Here is a 9,148-nt window from a genome sequence, read left to right on the forward strand (position 1 = left end):
TGCATTCTTGCAAGTGAAGTAGTGAACATTATAATAACTCGTTTAAGCAGCAATTTGGTTCTGTTTTGTCACCATAAGATAAGGAGCATAACTGATAAAGTATTCACTTGTCAACATTGAAAGTGAAACAAAAGGAGCAACTACTGTAGTTGGTTGATCAACTGATTCTATTCACAAATACTCATTCTTTAAAAAAAACGACGATTAACAATGATATCCGGCAATATAAAATCAAACAGACCGTTCTAGAAAAGGTTCACGTGTTTGATATCTATATTTATGTTGCTATAGATTTATATAGTTGACAGACAGACAGTTTTCAGAGGTCATCTCGGTGGTTAATTAGATGACGTCAATAAATGAACACCACTCGGTCCCAGATTAGGGTGAGGGTTGGGATCCCGCTAACATGTTTACCCCTGCCACATTCTGTAAGTCATAATGTGCCTGTCCCAAATCAGGAGCCTGTTATTCAGTGGTTGTCGTTTGTTTAAATGTAACATATTTGTTTTTCGTTCATTCATTTTTGGTACATAAATTAGGCCGTTCGTTTTCTCGTTTGAATTGGTTTACATTGTCATTTCGAGGCCTTTTAAAGCTGACAATGCGGTATGGACTTTGCTCATTGTTGAAGGCCGTATGGTGACATATAGTTGTTAATTTCTGTGTCATCTGGTCTATTGAGGAGATTTGTCTCATTGGCAATCATACTTTGAACAATCATCCATTTTCTTTTTTATAAATATTAAAATACGAAACGCGATTATATATTATCAAGTACATGCATCTTAAATTGTTAAGACTTTTATAATTTGGAAAATAAATTTAGCGGCATATGTTTCAAATTCAAAAATACATAATTTAAGCCAATTCAATGAACATTAATTTAACAGATAATGCAATGAAACAGGATCCGCATGACCCACAATGACCCATACCTTTTTTTATTATATATATTTTTGAATAGAAAGATTCATACTATATTTTTTAAAAGTATTGAAACGTTCAATCGTTTGACCCCCCCCCCTTTTTGCCCCCATAAGAATACCTTTAAATACATTAACAGCACTATGGTTTTCAATGGTTTTATTTGTAGCTTTTAAAAGAGATTGTATTTGCCAACTGGTAAATCAGGTTAGTCTACAGAAAACCGTCTTTAATGTAATATATATAATATATATAAAAATCACAAGAATCACGCTAATTGATTTTTTTTTTTAAAGACAGCAAAATATGCGGCCTCGGATATCAGTCATGTGTGTGACATGCTATTAAGGTAACACGATACCGAATGACGTTACGCCACGAGTTATCGTTCCTGACGTTATCGAATAACGTTCACATATTCAAGCCAATGCATCAGGTTTTGCAATCACAAAGTGATACAATTATAACAAAAAATATTGGGTTTTTAGGTGACATTTTTATAGTTACTTTTTTCTGGATACTTGATGGAGTAAAGGAAAAAAGTGCCGGAACGGAATCGATTATTTACTGTACGGAGTTTGACGAATGTCCTGACAACCTGACAATGTTCTGACAGAAATGAAAATGCTAAATACTTTTTTTTATTATTGGAAGGATTAACTTGAAATTTGGAACCAAGCAAGATGAGAACTTATATTTAATAAATAAAAGGAAAAAATGAAAAACATATTTATAAGAGTTAGAAAACTTGCCCTGACCAAATTGACTTTGAAACTTTTTATATGATCTTATATCCTGACAGCTATGAACCAGTGATTTTGTTTTATTATTAACAGGATAGAAAAACTCAATACCATGGCAGATTAAAACATTAAATACAATAATACAAGGGAAAAAAAAAGAAAACTTGACCTGACCATCTATATCTTTCCCGTGACTAATGTCCTGACCGATGTAAATTGTTTATAACTTTTTTCTTCTTTGAAGGATCGACTTCAAATTTGATGTCAAGGAAGATTCTGACATAAAATATAGAGATATAATAAACGGATCATTTAAAAAGTGTTCATTAAAGAGTTAGAAAACTTGACCTTACCAACTTCGACTCTGCCCAGACTTATGGCCTGACCGATGAAGAAAATGTTAGTAACTTTTTTTGTTATTGCTCATTGTTTATCTTTAAAAATGAATTACTTTACTTTTAAATATTCTGTTTCTTTAAAATTTAACCATCTGAACGATTTAATTATATATAATAGTTTTATCACAAGTCTTTATTGTTGGTATATGTTTGCAATAAATACTTTTTAATGATGATCGCCGTATTCCCATGAAATTTTGTTTTGAAAGTAGAAATCTAATCTATAGAAACTTAGGATGATGTGTAAAAAACACGGGGAATTGTTGGTACATCTATTAATTCGTGTTAAAATGGTCGTCAAAAACACCACTCGGGCAAAATGGAAAAAGGAAATTTATCTGGATGAGAATACGGATAGAATTAGGTGATAATGCACAATCAGGGTTTCCCCTGGGTCAATTTTTTTTTTCGCCACCTCTTTCGCCAAAACAATATTTTTTTCGCCACTTTATTATTTTTTTCGCCAAATAACATAACTATATTTTTCGTTTAAAATTTACCTTTTTTCTACCCCCCTTCCCCTCCCTTAAATAAGATGATTTTGCCCGATTGTATCTATGATTATGCTCTCATACTTATTTTAAATTTTACATTTTATAAATGAATAAACACTAACATTTACTTTAAAACGACAGATTTTTTTTGTAATTTAAAAGAGAAAAATACTCATTGTATATAAATCAACTTTTCTAATTGATTGACCTACTATACTTGTAATAATAAAGAATTAAGATAAAAGTCCAGGAATATAACAAAATTAATGGACATCATGTTTTGATGATTATATAATACCAGTATAGTTCGTAGGCAAAGTTTCTTTAAAAGAAAAATACTGATGTTCCCTTTTGTACTAAGAAGTGTTTTTTACATCAAAACAAAAGCTTTTATCACTTGAAATTGATCTCTCATTTCATGTGTAGTCATTACATTGAAGGGCTACTCTCATTTCAGCCAACCTTTTCGATAGATTTCTTCATAACGACAGTTTTCTTTTTTTGAACATCGTAAATGAAAAAGTTGAGACGTAAAACTATGCTTGAAACACTTGTGTCACTCAAACGACTTTCCCTAATCAATTACCACTATTTAAGTCAAAGGATAATTAAAGTTTTGTATCCGCGATTTTTCTTGCTTTTGAACATTTTTCGTCACAACAACAGCTTTCAATCTAAAACTATCTTTAAAAGCGGAGGAGAAGTCAAAAGTTTGCTTCAAACACGTGCGTCGCAAAGTGGTAAATAAGCCATTTAACCATATCATTTGTCAAACAATTCAAACAACACCTTTATTAATAGTCCTTTGTTGTCGATAGCTATAAAATGCAATCAGCTGATTATTGATTTTCTGTCTAAACCTTAATGAGGTCAAGGTGAATTCCGAGTATTGTCTGAACCGGTAAAGTCCGAGAAACTCGAAAAAAGTAAATAAACAAGATGGAGGAAAATAAATCGTTCTATATATTTCTTTCGCCAAATTCTTTCGCAAATGAGGAATTTTTATCGCCACAATTATTATTTTTTCGCAAATTGCGAAAATGGCGACCGCCAGCGGAAACCCTGCAGCACAATACAAGCAGACTTTGCAACTCATACAAAATAGTTTGTTTGTATGGAATTTAAGAAAGTGGTTAACTCGGTTATTTTGCCGAATATCTTTCTCTATGTTCCAGTATAAAAAGTCTTTGAAATTCATTGTTCTGCACAGCGTAAATCCGATATAGTTTCGGAAATATTTTGAAAATAAAGTGCTAGATTTGTAATCATATAGACAAAGTCTACACGGGATAGACAGAAACATCGGAAAGAAGCCTGAAAAAGTTAATGTAGGCTGAGAAATACATGGGAACTTGATTCGGTAACAATAAAATGAAAAAAGCAGGTCCCGTTACAGTCTGACTAAAGCCATCCCCAAGTTGCCACTTGCGCATATAAACGCAAGTTGATAGTCGGGACTGGCTATAGTCATACTGGTTTCGTTACAAATTTTTCTCTCCAAATTTACAATCAAACGACTGACTAATTATTATTCAAACGGAAAAAAGAGACTGAAATAGCAAGATCTTGAAATCCTTGAGATTTTATTTTCGTGTTAACTACGCTTGCATGGGTATTTGGTGGTAGTGTGTTTTTTTTTGTTGTTGTATGATTTGAGGTGGAAATAATGTACATGTACAAGTTCGGAGAGAACACGACTGAAAGAGAATTAACATAGTTGCCTTTTTAGGCCCTGAGGGAAATATTGCTCACATACTTAGGCAGCAACCATTTGATTTTCGGGGGGGGGGGGGGGGGGGGGCTATAGATTTTTTTCTGGACAAACTTTTGATTCGCGAAAGACAATCTATTTTTTGGGCGACAAGTCGAAAACAATTTTTTTCTTTTAATTTTAGCATTACATATAGTTGCAGCTGAGGGTGAAACAAACATTTTTTTTTCTCAGGGTCAAAAACAAATTATTTTTGTCTCCAAAAACTGGAAACGAACTTTGTTTTCCAAAAAAATCCATAAATATATGATATAAAAAAAATCATATACATGTATGTAATATTGTAATACTAGTATAAAATGTATTAGCATGAGCTTTAGAAACAAGATGGAAGGCGAGACTCTCCGAGCTTTCCACTTGTTTCGTAGCGAGTGCAAAAACCTTTTATAATTCTGACAATGTCTATTGCGCATAAAAGTTTTATATTTTCTTTATATCCTACAATTTACTCCCTAAGGCCTAGAGTGAATAGGGATAAAAAAAATATGGTCACTTGGTCTTCTTCCGACCGGCAGTAAAATGCTTCCAAAGTGAGGCGTCCATTTGGCTGTGCGGGATGTATTATTTATTGTTAACTGCGTCTTGAACATGCATAAAATATTTGCCACTGGACGTAAAAATACCAGCAATCAATCCTACAATTCAAAATCGCCACTTAAAACTAATATAGAGCACACAACATCATATTGTTTCATCCGTGTAAATTCGACCGTCATTCCCACACTTGATAGTCTTTTTGCTTCAGGTTTAATTTTTGTACCTGTTTTTTAAAGGTGCGCATATCGTCTGGATTTTCTTATTTTTTTTTTGTTCATGACAGGTTGCTTGATTAGACATTTTGATAAATTATAAAGGCCCGCAGAGTACAGACTCCGGGTAACATCTCCTACATGTGGAATTTCAAGCTTGAGTTGTTATGTTTCGCAGTTTGTTTTACTAATAAAGAATGCATATATGATCTCAAGATTTGTTTTATAAAATAATTTTCCACAAATGACAGACTGTTGCACAAATAGTGAAATTTTGCATACAGTTTGCAATGTTTGTCCGACATGCTGAGCAAGGAACTCACACGTTTACACCACGCAAAGTACACTATACTAATGTACAAATGTACGTAGCAAGTCAAGAATATAAGTTTTGAATTTTTCTTTGAGTTTTGTTATTTTATTTATCATGCATGAACTATTTGCCACTGAACGTTAACAACAATCAAAAACAGAGCAATTATATCACTGTTAACTGAATCAAATTTTTAAAGTGCTATTTTTCTGCATGGATGAAGCAATTACATCACCATTGTCATAAAGGATGGAGTTAAAAACTCAGTAATTCAAATGAATCACACGTAAAACGTTTCATATTATTTTAACTCGAATTTTACAAAAATATGTAGTATGCTCGTTAGGTGTAAAAATCAGACGACATTAATGTTAAATGCATGCATGTTAGTGAAATTTCTATGTGCAGGACGAAATAAATTGTATCGGTATAATCTCATATCACTAGGAAATTAACGGAAACCTGACAGGGGAAACGAAAATAAAATAAACACCCATCAGATCCCGACACATTTTGTGTTTTCCATTTCTCATATGTCTGAGGAGAATAACGTTACATTCCGTATTCTATAACGTCACACGTTTTCGGTCAAATTCTAAGGGTATCAATCAATTTTGAAGCCATTTATCTCAAAAACAAGGATGGTGACATATGATTTTCTATACATGTATGAATTCAGTTTGTAATTCTGAATATTATGTTAGTTTTTTGTTGTTCTCCGTATATAAGAACATGGCCATCCATTGGAAAATCTAAAAAGGTTAGCCGAAAAACAGGCATTTCCCCTATATACCTAAGTAAATTTGTCGCCAAAATCGACGTTTTCCAACGAAAATACCAAGAAAACAAAAATGGTGACCCCCATTTTTTATTACATATTTCGATGTAACTCGGTGCAAAGAACGCGTATGCCAAAAAATTTTGAAATCGGGAGATATGCCATTCGGTATCGTGTTACCTTAAGGCGACGAAAGAGACACGAGTGTGCCCTCAAGACGTCCATCTTTATCAGGTTAAATATCGTCATGAAAGATATGTAAATTATTACTGTGTACAATGTTTTAGGCGATTCAGAAAACAGCGATACGGTAGTGTGAATATTTACAGATACACTTTTTAAATTATTTTGGTAGTAAAAACAATTGCATAAATACTGCAATTATACAGTAAACTGGAGATGTACAATTCGAGTTACTTTATAGTTTTATTTTTATAACTAAAAAAAACAGCGATACGGTACTGTGAATATATACAGTTAAACTCTTTTCATCACATATTTACATAAATACTGCAATATAGTAAACTGGAGATGTACAATTTAAGTTACTTTATGGCTTTCTTTTAAAAACTAACCAAGGAGGTCATATAACCCCCTTGAACTAACTCATAAACCCATTTTCCGATAAGACGTTTTCATTCTTTTATGACTTTTCATAATAATATTATCGTGTTTATTTCCCTACTTAATTAGCTGAAAAAAGTGTCACTTTAAAAAAAAAAAGCTTTAAAATTTCTCCGTTAAGTTCTAGGTAGCGGAGTCCGAAATTAGCATTCAATTTGATTTCATTTTGTATAATACAAATGTATTTTTATCTCTCAAGTGCGTCTATAAACAACATAATTTGTCATGAGTCACTAAGAAAAACAAATCTCACGAAGCATGATCGTAAATATCCCTACGGTAAAAAATCAGTTTTGCGTATATGTGTCACTTGGATGAGACAGCAACCATTGAACACAAAATCAAAACACGAAGAAGTTGATATACGGCTTTATAATATGTCGAAATCTAAATCGCACGAGTTTAAAAAAAATTAATAGTAACTACTTGTATTAAATACCAATACCCAATTCTCCAAATGAGATCAACACTCATAATGCAACACAACTGAGACATCCACTGAACATGTTCCTGGCTTGGGACAGGTGCGTTAACACGGTACTGGGTGTACTGTCTCTTGTTTCTATCAGTGGACTATACAAACTCGTAAGGTACATAACAGAATATGCAACAAGTCAACTAGCACTTGAGCGGAAGCTATTAAACGAAGAGTTCCAAGTGCATGGTGAAGGAAATCATTCTTTGAAAAAAATTCAGACGCTATCACGAGTTGGTTGACAGTTATGGAATATCCGTTTTACAGGTGATAGCAGAGATTTTCCTAATGTCGAAGTTACAATCCCGTCCCTTGTTCCCAAATGAGACCTACCGATGTTTTACTTACATAAGCAGCACGACGGGTGCCACATGTGGAGCAGGGTCAACTTACCCTTCCGTGGCACTTGATGCCAACCCCAGTTTTTGGTGGGGTTCGTGTTGCTCAGTCTTGATTGTTCTATGTTGTGTTTTTTTTTGTGTACTATTGTTTGTCTGTTGGCCTTTTTCTTCTTTTTCAGCCATGGCTTTGTCGTCGTTCGGCCTTAAACGTCTTACAAAAAGCAGTTACCTGTAGCAAGTCCCAGCCGTAAATGACAAATGCAAAATAATACGAACAAAAAAATTATCTGCCTGATTAAGGAAAAAAAAAAGCGCATTTTGGTGAAAAAAGCACTGATACACACTTCAGAATTGCCATTGAAAGACGGTCTAAACATACAATACACCTTATTTACAAAATACAAAACTAGTTCTATATCATTCGTTTGAACAGGTGAGTGAATTATATAGCATCGGGTATTGTACAACATCTTTTGTCTAACACATTTAATGTAAAAAGGCTGTACCCTCCTTTGCATTTACACAAAAGAAACTCCTGATAACATTTTAAAGGATTTGTAACTGCTTCGTGTAGCCATAGTTGAAACGAAAGAACCGTGGCTGTGAATGAACGAATTTTTTTAAAGCTTCGATTTTACTTTTAGACAGACAAATATCCTGTTAAAATTCTAACAATTTCCAATTTGGTACTAAAACTCCAGATTCAACAATTATGCCTCGGATATTTCGAAGATCAGTTCATACTGAGGAATATGTATACTGACATTAACCCCAAATAACAAGTTCTGATAATTACTGTCTAGTTTTCTTGGTAAGATATTCATCTTCGATCTATTGACCACACAGCTAGCACACTCTTCCTGACAAGAATGATCAGTCACTGTGTTTCAATATCAGTGTCATGCTATATTATCTATAAACTAGTTGTGCTTGTCTTTGATTGTTATTTCGTGTACCATTCTCTGCTAGATTCAGAACTTTTTTACAAATTTATACTACTGATCAAGAATGTTGGCCATATTTTAAATAACAGTATTACTTTAACTGAGGTAATGACTGAAATAGTGCACATACGCACATGAGATATAAAGCTTTGGCAACTTATTAAAGCAATTAACCTCAAAGTAATTAGCCGTTGCTCAAATTAAAAAACGGAAAGTTTGCAATCAAATTGCAGAATTAAAAGCTTAAACATATGAAACGAACAAGAAGTCAAGAAGAGTAAAATGTGAGTAAAAATATGCTGTTCCCGATGACATGATACACTCACCTGCTCAAACGAAAGATAAAGAAATATTGCTATATTTTTTTATTTTGTATATAAGACTTTCTTTATGGTCAATGAATAGCTATTATAAAGTGTGTATCAGTGCTGAAATGGAGACTTACAATTCAACGCAAAGTGTAATAGTGACCTACACATGAACACAAACGTGTAATTGGGACTTACATCTGAACATAAAGTGTAATAGTGACCTTCACATGAACACAAATGTGTAATTGGTACTAACATATGAATATACATATGTAATGGG

The sequence above is a fragment of the Mytilus trossulus genome, chromosome 6 (assembly GCF_036588685.1).
Source record: "Mytilus trossulus isolate FHL-02 chromosome 6, PNRI_Mtr1.1.1.hap1, whole genome shotgun sequence".
NCBI classification, from domain to species: Eukaryota; Metazoa; Mollusca; class Bivalvia; order Mytilida; family Mytilidae; genus Mytilus; species Mytilus trossulus.